Source organism: Macrobrachium nipponense, chromosome 13 (genome assembly GCF_015104395.2).
Source record: "Macrobrachium nipponense isolate FS-2020 chromosome 13, ASM1510439v2, whole genome shotgun sequence".
NCBI lineage: Eukaryota > Metazoa > Arthropoda > Malacostraca > Decapoda > Palaemonidae > Macrobrachium > Macrobrachium nipponense.
Genome location: NC_087206.1, coordinates 1,742,736 through 1,754,192, shown reverse-complemented (window position 1 = coordinate 1,754,192; position 11,457 = coordinate 1,742,736).

Below are 11,457 nucleotides of genomic sequence, written 5' to 3'. Positions count from 1 at the left end.
TTTTGTAAGCATAGGGCTCATCCAAGAATCTACCTTAAGTGAACCAGCTATAGTTTATTTAACAAGTTGTTTATTTAACAAAAGGTGTCACACACGTGACTACGTAATTTTACTGAGAGGTCATACAGCCCAAGACAAGCAGCATATATAGATGTTACTTCTTGTGACAGCTCACTGGGGACTAATGGGCTTCTTGAGGTCCACCTTGTATTATATACACACCAAATATGGTTACCAAGAGTTGCCAGCTAGAGGATTTTGGAGAATATTAAAATTTCGAGGCATTTCTGAGGTTGGATGGGCCAAGATGTCAGGTGGTCCAGTGGGTATGTTAGGTTGGGTGTTAAAATTTCGAGGCATTTCTGAAGTTGGATGGGCTAAGAAGTCATGTGGTATGGAAGGTTGGGAGACCCTTTAACACCAACTAAACAACTGGCCGGAGATGAGATCCCCGGCATCCAGAACTCCTGGAAAGAGAACATTTGTTACTTTCTGCTGAGTAATGCTGCTACTATACACACACTACAAGGCAATGCTAATTGAACTCAAAAGCTGCTTAATAATACTGATGAAATGGTATTATTAGACAACCTCAATATGCAGGAAATTATTACCTGCTAGCTTGCTTAATGAACTAATTGTAAACAGCAAAGAAAAGAAGAGGCTATATACAATGCTGCAACTTATTGGGAAAATTACTAGACATAATCTGAGCAATTTGAAAGATTTATATACCAGATGATAAGATGTTTCTGGACGAAAAATATCGACACTAACAAATATTGAGAAAGTTTTCTCTTTCCTTCAGTTCTAGAACTTTATATTAAGTTGTTATTCAAAAGTTAAGAGAAACACTGAAAAAATGAAGAGATGTACGTACTGTGTTTATATATAGAGAAATAAAGAGAATAGTTTCTAGAAATAGGAAATATTGGGACAGAGAGAAGTGGGGTTTGTATTAGAGCAGAGGAATATATACTGTTGCATAAAGAACGTGGGTTTAGAGATGATTTTGTGCACAGTTTTGTAGGAAAACTGTTGTGAAAATGGACAATGATTTTTCAAGTACAGTTTTTTGTACAAAGACCAGAAATACAAGAAATACTGTACATACGTATGTAGTAAAATGTGGAACCTTACCTTTTGAGTGAGGCCATGTCCGAAAACTGGCGATAGAGGAGTAGGACAAATGGCAGAAAACATCAACACTTAACTTTACAAAACATTAAAAAATGGCAGAAAACATTAACACTAAACTTTACGAAACACATTAACAAATGGCAGAAAACATTAACACTTCTTGATTATCTCCATCTTGATCTCCATAGAAATCATCCTCTTCTTTCCATGAACTTCAGCAACATTCTTGGGACCCATGGCTAATAACGTAAGTAATTAAGTTCACACACACAACACGATAAAGTAACTTACAGTACAACGAAAGCGAAATCACTAACACAAATTTACGTTAACAAATGAAATACATATACGTATGTGAACAAACGAATTCCAGGTACTTACAATAACGCTGCTGCAAAAAATGATCAAGGAATGCCTTTACATAGAGGCATGATGGGACATATGCTGACCAATAGGAGAGCAGGATCTTACAGCAGTGACTAGCATCAGGAACCAATGGGAGAGCAGGAGGATGGTGGCAAGTCTACTGAGTTGGTGGCATGCAAATTTTAAGATTGTTCTCGGCGGCCTGGGCAAATCTCAGACACTACCCTTTCGCAACCTTAATTATTTTCGTACACATTAGCAAAAAATTCTTTGTCTTTGCTTTCGTAACCTGAATTTTTCGTACATAGGGACTTTCGTATGTAGAGGTTCCACTGTACGTACCTACACACTCCAAGAAAATGCTATAATAAAAAATAACTTACTAAGTCTTAAAAGAACTTGGGCATAATATTTTTGTGCCTAGATGTGTACCTATGGCCTGAACAATGGCCTACAGAACACAGTATATCGAAACAAAAAAGTTCTAGGAGAACATATATGATTTCCATATGTATTCTATGAATACCATGTCAATTACTTGACATGTAACATAAAACTGTGTTAATTAAAGATATTATGCCGAAACATACTAGACTAACCATTATAAAATTCAAATTCTAGTCAAGAATACCCAACAGCTGATGTCCTAATGATGGGAAATAAGTTTGATACTCTGAAACCTGACACTAACATTCATTATTGGGAACATGTTTCTACCTTATCTTTACCATTAAAAACAATTACCATTTGTAAAAAAAACCACTTACCATTTGTAAATAATCACTGCAATACAATCTGGTTCTTAATATGTACAAATTTGATCAATAAAAATGCAATCATCTTTGAAGTAATTTTTTTTTTTTTTTTTTTTTTTTCATAGCAGGTACTTTCTTGCGGAATTGCATGTTGAGATTGATGTTTATGCAACTTAGACCCATTAAAGATTGCAAACCGTCCAGAATTTTCTGAAAAGATATAGTAGTAGTTAATGAAATGTCAAACTGTGATCCTGTAGCTTACAAAGTACTGAAACTAGTACATAAAAGCCTGATCTTCAAAGTTATAAAATTTGGAGGAAACGGAATTACAGGGTATGTAATATTAAGACTAAATATGAATAATATTAAGACGGTAATCTAATAATAAGTCTTCGTAGTACACAAACTACTTATTATATGTAATCACCAACATTTTTATATACATCTTGTCACGCAGAGACTGAAACAATCACACTTATGAAAAACAAATTTCATACATACTTTAAATTAAATGTTTCTTTTGGTTGTGGGCCGACGTCTGCGCTTCACAAAGCCCCATTTACAGGTGCAAACAAAGATGTTACATTCTGCAGTTTACTCCAAATAAACGAGTCATTGCTGTACTCCACTTCACTGTTCATCACCAGCAGTGTATGGCGGGAGTATCACCTACAGATCTGTAAAAAGAAATTCAGTATTTAATTACTTCCAGAAACCTATCAAGTTATTCAATTTGACACTTTACATAAAAAAGGCACTTGGATCTAACTAGAATTCTGTAAATGCTATTATGAACTAATCAGACTCATGATGAACATTTATATAATAATTTCAATTTTCAAATAAATTGCATTTTTCCTACAGACAACCCTGAGCTTTTTTACACAGGAATATTCCTGGTACCAAGATATGCTCATATAAAATACCAAATTTGTAACTAATTTGTATTTTTCATAACTAAACAAACCTGAGGTCTTAACATTAGGATTTACTAGCGCCAAGCTGGAAACCGGTTATTATTTTTAAAATTAACACTTGTGAGATCCAGGGACTAATGGCATCTATACCAGGTCACACGGGGGCATGTATACCCAGAATGCCCACGGCTACCTGTGACTCCCACCAGTTATATTTCTAACCCAGTTTAGACTGCTAGAGGGGTGGTTCGAGGTGGGCCTTTAACTCAGGTTTGTTAGTTATGAAAAAATACAAATTAGTTACAAATTTGGTATTTGTTCATACACGAAACAAACCTTCGGTCTTAACATTAGGATAGACTTACTATTGGAGGGAGTAAGTCTCTACAACTGACTGGGAGTTTGCCACCTTATCCATTTCCGAATATATAGGGAAATTCTAAGAGAATGGACAATGAACCTAGGACCAAAGATATAAGAGGATCTATTGGTTTTCTCCCACTGGGTGTAGATACCATTCTACTGTTTACTCTTGTCCCTTGCAACTGGATCCACCTTCACCCTCTCTCCCTATTATCCAGAGGGGTGTGTTGCTACTGAAAAGTATATCATCAGCTAAGATAGCTTCACAGTATGGCTGACCATCTCACCTGCATCTAGTCCGTTCCAGCACATGACGGTATCTCCTTCATATTGCCCGTAGTTAAAGGAGTAGGAAGAAAGTAGTAAAGAAAAAAGACCAGTCATCCATTCATTCTACTTTTCATACATTCATCTTAGACTAGACGCAAACTGACCCGCCAGGGCACTGGATGAACTATATCACTTGTTGGGCCGCCACCACTGGACCCAACGAAAAGGTGTCCAAGGATCTATGGGCAACATCTTTCAAATAAAATGAGGTGAAAGTTGTTTGGCATTTCCACACACCAGCTTTCAGAATTTTGTCCACAGACATGATGTTCTTAAATGCCAGGGAAGCACTCACACCCCTGATGTCATGAGCTCTAGCTCCCACCTGGCTATCTGACCCTCTGTCTTCTGCCGTTATAAGCCATCTTGATCGTCTCCCTTAGCCAAAACGATATTGTATTCTTGGACACTCCTTTTTGTTCCGTCCTGTACTTACGAACAACCTCTGGCACCCCGGCCTGAGGTGCCTTGTTCTCTTTAAGTACTCCCTTAGTGCCCTGACGGGGCACAGGAGCATCTCAGCTTTGTCGTTGTCTACAAAGTCTGCCAAGGAAGGTATGGTAAAGGAGTCGAATCTGCCGTCTACTATTGTTGGATTTTGGGTCTTGGCCACGAATTCTGGGACAAACTCAAATACCATTGATCTCCAACCTCTCGAGTGGCTTTATGAGATATGAGAGGCCATGTAGCTCCCCCACCCTTTTGGTTGGAAGCCAGGGCCAATAAGAAGACTGTCTTCAGGGTCAGGCTCCTATCCGTGGACTGCCTTAGTGGTTCGTAGGGGGGTTTTGTCAGACTACTCAGTACCTTGGTCAGATCCAATCTGGGGCTTTTAGCTCCTTTGGTTGGGCATGACTGTTCAAAGCTCCTCATCAGCATGGCAACTCCCATGAGACGATATGTCCACTCCTTTCATTCGTAAGACTGAGGCTAGAGCCGCCCTGTACCCCTTCACTGCAGATACAGACATATGTTTTTCTGTTCTGAGATATATCAGAAAGTCTGCTAACTGCTGAATAGTGGTACCTAGAGTGAAGACACGTTCCCTCTACGACACAATCACAGTATGCTGACCACTTTCCTTGGATACTGTCGCAGATGATTTTCTGATATTACCTGCCATCTGAGTTGCTGCTTTCTGCGAAAACCTCGCGCTCGGAGGAGATACTTGACAGTCTCCACCCGTGAAGCGATAGGGACTTCACCGACTGGTGGGTACCTCTCCACGTGAGGCTGACACAGAAAGTTGCTCCATGGAGGTAACTCTCTTGGCACATCTACTAGGAGTTCCAGTAGGTCTGGAAACCACTCTGCTTTCGGCCATAACGGGCTACCAGGTCACTTGAGGTTTCTGAGACCGCATTACCCTGTTCAGAACCTGACGGATTAGACAAAATGGAGGAAATGCGTACACGTCCAGATTGTCCAGGGGTGTTGTAGCGCATCTTCTGCTACTGCCTCTGCATCGGGACTACTGAACATACACTTCCAACTTTTGTTGTACCTGGTGCGAATAGGTCTATGATCGGTCCTTCCCACAACATGAGCATCTGTCCACTACATGTTGTGTAGGACCACTCCGTTCCAGAATCTGATCCCTGCGGCTCAACTTGTCGGCCACTATGTTTCTCGTTTCCCGGATATACCTGGCCTCGATGTCTACCAGGTTCTCTATAGCCCACTGGTGAAGTTGAACTGTAATCACATGTAACTGCCGAGAAACTAGGCCTCCTTGCTTGTTTATTTATAAGCTACTACTGTGGTGTTGTCTGACATCAATACCACTGATGTCCCGACTTTACTCTCTCCCTGAATTCCTGTAGAGCCAGAAAAGCTGCTTTCAACTCCAGCACGTTTATATGGAGTTCTCTGTCCTTGCAACTCCATTTTGCTGACACACCAACTCCTCCATATGGGCTCCCCAGCCTTCTAGTGACGCATCCGAGAACAGCAAGAGGTCTGGGGAGGATTGTTGAAGGGGGACACCCACTGTCAGATTGTCGTCGTTCACCCACACAGCAAGTCTTTCCTCACTTCTGCCGACAAGGGAATTTGCTCGTACGGGTGATCTACTGTTGGTGACCAAAACTCCTTCATCCTCATTGTAGGGACCGAAGGTGTAGCCTTCCTTGTAGTACTAGCTTCTCCAGGGAGGTTAGATTCCCAGCACCACCTGCCACTGTCTTGCTGGCTGTGTCTGCTTTCCCAGCAGGCATTCACAATTGTTTGCATTTCTCTACTCTTTGGTCTGTCGGGAATACTTTGGCTTGTGTTGTGTCTATCACCATTCCCAGATATTCCAAACGTTGACTTGGATCCAACTGCGACTTCTGCTGATTCATCACAATACCTAGGCTGTGACAAAGCTGCAGGAGGGCCGCCCTGTCCCTGAGTAATTCTCCCTGGACTTTGCTATCACCAGCCAATCGTCCAGATATCTTATTAGCCTGATCCCCTGAGCATGCGCCCACCACGCCGACACGATGGGTGACACTCTTGTAAAAACTTGAGGAGACGTTGTCAATCCGAAGCACAGGACCTTGAATTCGAAAGCTTTCCCTGCAAGACTGAAGCGGAGAAATTTCCTTGAAGACTGATGGAATGGTATCTGAAAGTATGCGTCCTTTTAGATCGACTGTCCAGCATAAAGTCCTCCGATTCTGAACTGCTTGTAGAACCGTTTTTCGGAGTTTTCCATCTTGAAACTGGTTTCTTTTCCTTATAAACAGATTCAGCGTTGACAGGTCTACTTACTGTCCTCCACTCCCCGTTGGCTTTGGGTACCAGGAAAATCCTGCTGTAGAAGCCTTTTGTCGGACTGCATACTTGTTGCACAGCTCCTTTTTCCATCATCTTCTCACTTCGTCCTGCAGAATAGTGGCCTTCTGAGATTTGTGGGCATAAGTGACGTGGGGTAATGGTTGATCTGTCAGGGGCGGGGTTACCTCGAACGGGATCAAATACCCGATCCTGAGAACATCCACCACCCACTGCTCTGCCCCTAGTTCCTGCCACACCTTCCAGTGATTTGCCAGGCAAACCCCCCATCTGGTGTGGGGCCGAGAGGATGGGAGGCGCACCCATCCTATCTTCAGGGAGCCTCTCCCTCTTCCCCTATTGCCCCTTCCCTCTGTTGTTTCTATTTGTGAAAGGGCCCGATGAGTTATCCTCTTTGGGAAGAGGGTCTTGTGACTCTATTAGGGATGCTATGTCTCACTGTCTTCTTTCGAGACATCTGCTGTTGTCTTCCCTCCAAAGGAGTAGTTTGACTGTTAGACGTTTTCCTAACTGCCTGTTGCACCAACCTATCGTTAGTGTCCATCCTTCTTCTATCTATCGCCTCTTCTAGTATGACCTCTGGCAACAGCAGTTGCGATTCCAAGATATCCCCATTCCTCATTGCTAACAGGGAATCCAAATCCACATTGCGGCTTAGTCTAGCCAATGCTGCATCTCTCCTCATTAGCAGGATATTTGCCCAAACATTGGCACTTACGTTTGTCAGGTACGCAATCGCCTTGGAAACCTGACTGTAGTATCTAATGAACAATGGTTCATCCACTACTTTCCTTGTTGCTTCCGAGGATGCAATTTTCGCCACTGCTGTTGACCAAAGGTCTAACCAAGAAGCAGCCTGAAAGACAGAAGAAGCTGTTGCTTCTAACGTAGCAGCCTCTTGGTACGTCATTGAAGGGCACTCCATTTTAACCTGATCCAAGGTTAATCCAGGCCTTAACCTTACAACATTAGGGTTCATTTGTCTAGACAGCAAAGGGACCTTCGGTGTGTATAATATTTCCTTTGCTTTATCATTGGAGGGGGAATAAATTTAAATGATCTATTAGATCTTAAGGAATTATCCTCACCCCTGCAATCTTTGCGTTTACGTGTTGCAAGACCGTTCCGCATGACTCGAACAAGGCAATTCATACGACACCTTGGTATCCTCTTTAGTCCAAAATGCCATGTCAATTCCAGGAGGAAGCATACGGTCGGTGTTTCTGTCTTCTCCGAAAGGTTATTGAATTGACGAATCAAATCAATCACCTCTGCATACGAGGCCAGAAACTCTTGGTTTTCTCCTTCCTCCGGCTCTAGTGCCTACCATTCTGTCACAAGGGATGTTTTGTCCTCGCCTCTATCTCTCTGACAGACGGCCCGGAATTCCACGGTCCGCCTGCCCCACCCTACGGCCGCTGTCTCTTTGATCTTGCTGGCCGCTGTTGGCTCGATCCCGGATAGTCCAGCAGGGGAACGAGAACGTCTCACTCTTTCTCTGCTCACGGATCTAGAGCGAGAATCTCGTCTAGATCTCCAAGATGAAGGCTCCCTTAAGACAGAGATAAGTTCGTCTCTATTAGTATTGGCATCGTTTTTCGAGCGTCGGCGAGCCCGGCCTCGACCTTCTATCCAGACGGACACTGCCTTCCACGAACGTATCCGCCGAGGTTGCCAACTCTCTATTTTTCGTACTTTTAATAGGAGCCTTATCGTCCTTCGTACGTATTTTGAACGGCCTTACGGGCGAAACTGGGACCTGCATTCCATCCTCTGCTGCACCTTTCGCCGCCAACGTCGATTTACCAGAGGTATCGCAGTTTTTGCGATCCGAACTGGCAACTCCCCTCGGCCGCTAGCTCGCCGGCCGTCACTCTCTCGCTTGTTCGGATTCTTGCGAACGGCTTCGTCTGCCAACCTTGTGCTTAATAGCCACTGACTTTCCGACCTTCTTGCTGACTTGGAAATGACAGTCTTGGTCCGAAGATGAGGAAGAATTGATTCTTCTCTCTTAGCCCGAGGATCCGCCAGGAACTCCCGAATCCTCCTCCAACGCTTGACTGGCGCTCGCCGTGATGTTATCGGACTTAGCGATGACGCCGAACTAGAGAAGACGAAGAAGGCGAATCACACTTTTCCTTTTTGTCTCTCTTATTCATTCTCTTCTCTATATCCTGTAATTTCTGCATTACAGTTAGCATTGACGGGTCAGAAAGGCGTATTAGCGTCTGGGTGCAGCGAAAGGGAGAGAATTCGGTCTGTGACGTCATCACGCCTGCCATATCGGAGTGTGACGTATGTTGTGACGTCATCCCTCTCGTAGGGAGAGACTGAGAGGTTTTCTGCTGGCAACCGCACGTTTGCTGCCAAAACTACCTCCCACGTTCTGCATCGCTGTAAAACACTGAGTGGGATGGTGAAGCAGCGGCATTAATTCCCATAAATTGCAAGCCCGGGGGATGAGGAACATTCAGCGCTGCGGACCCTGCTGGAACCAGTGACGTCATATAATGCGCAAGCAGACCATCCAAGGTTGGTACGCCTGGTAGGCCTAGCGCTTACCACGTACCATCTAACCTATGCGCTTGAGTAGCAGGAGCCTGGAACAAAGATGGCGGATCTCCCCCTACTACTTGCTGGGAACAAAGGAGAGTGCAAATTATTCATAAAATTACCCAACCAGGCCCCTCCTGACGTTTCCGATACAGAACCGCTAGGGAGAAACCGAAGGGGTATGAGACAAAATAAAAAGCAGGTGGAGAAAACATATGGAGCAGCCTGGTTATTACCGATACAAAAGAAGCCGGTAACAAAGGTTGGTCATCCAAAGATGGCGGTCACCCCCCTTCCTTTTGTATTGGCTTTTCCATAGAACTTCTTCCACTGTTCCACCGACCAACCGCGACAAACAGAAACACGGATTAGTAACCGTACATACGTTTTTCCCTGCACCTACTACACGTTGGATGAGGATCCGTCGACACCGAAGTTAGGAACCTAGAACATGGAAAGCCACTGACTCCTGGGCATTTCCTTTGTCTCCTCTTCGAAACGGTAGACGATCCCGATGTTGAGGCAAAATTCTCCATCATACCACGTATACACTCTTACCACACACTGATCACACTTGGAGAAAGAAAAGGAATGAAAAATAAAAAAATGAAATGGATAAGGAACGGGCAAACTGAAAAACCGGCTTTAAATGAGATAGACAGTAACACGTCTTATCTTAAAGGCGGTAGGAAAATAACTGGTGGGTCACAGGTAGCCGTGGGCATTCTGGGTATACATGCCCCGTGACCTGGTATAGATGCCATTAGTCCCTGGATCTCACAAGTGTAATTTTAATTCTAACCGGTTTCCAGCTTGGCGCTAGTAAATCCTAATGTTAAGACCGAAGGTTTGTTTCGTGTATGAACAAATGAGGGTTTCTATAGTATCTATTAAGAACAAATGCATTATTCAGCAGACAGATTATGAACCAAACTATAATCACTTATAAAGTAGTTTGTATTAAAACAGCATTCTTTAAAACATTTGACATAAGCTAGCTGTTATTTTAACAGACTTCACAACTGCAGTAAAACAAAAAATTCCTAAAAATGGGGCACACCTCCTAACCAAATACACGTACAGACAAGTTGGTATTACAGTGGACCCACCCCCAGTATTTGTGGGGGATGCATAGCACCAAAAATGCATTTAGTCACCAAAATATAAAAATCCAGTAATTAGTGAATAATTCTCTATGAAAAATACTGCAAAAAGGCCAATTTTCCTCAGATATTGTGGTATATACTCCACAGAAAACCCTCAAGAACTCTATACCAAGTTCAAAAAGGTACTCTTACCCATTAACTCTAGAACACAAAATGACAAATTTTTTAAAACAATTTGTATTTCTCATAGCTAACAACTTCGAGGTCTTAACAACAGGATAATTTTCAAGCGCCTTACGTGGTCACTTTGCGATTGTAGGCCAGCTGCACAGCCTTGGTTCTTGCGTTGCTAAGGCTGGGGAAGGTAGTGTTGTTAGGCACTCAACATGGGTTTCATAATGGCAGGTACACTTCGAGCATTAAAACCCAATGTTTGTTGAATTGGACTGAGGTGAATATAGAATTTAGGCCAAAGGCCAAGCACTTGCACTATAAGGTCCATTCCACGATGAAACGGATATGGACAGTAAAATGTTTTTGAAAGGAGCAAACAGGAGGAAAAACCTCACACATGCACTATGAAGCAATTGTTAGGAGAGGGTAAGGAAAGTAAAGAGGTGAGGAAGAGAATATAAAATGAGATACAGTAAAAAGAATAAAGTGGCTTGCAGGCACGCTGCAAAGAACCTTAAGGAATGCCTACAGTGCAACGCATGAGGTGCACTGACAGCACTACCACACTACAGGGCCAACATTTGTTTGCCAACTTATTTCACTTGGGTCTACAGACCTGCCATATGTTAATGTAGTATGTATGTGTTAGTAAATACTGCTCTCTTTAATAATACTTAGTGAAAATTATTGAAAACTGAAGATGTGTGTTACCAGCAATGAAGTGGAGTACATTTGCTTTACAAGAGTAATAATGATGCATAAATTTTTTTTTTTTTTTTTGCAGGTACTGAATTATCTATTCCAGCGACATTTTAATTCTAGAAACAATGATGATGAACGCTACTAGTGTCTTACCTTTACCATATGATGAAAGTGCAAGAAAACTCTTGGTAAAGTAGTCCAGAAAATATATAAAAATCAGGTTGGAAATCAAGAAGCAAGTCATCTATGAGGAATTAACATCATTTAATG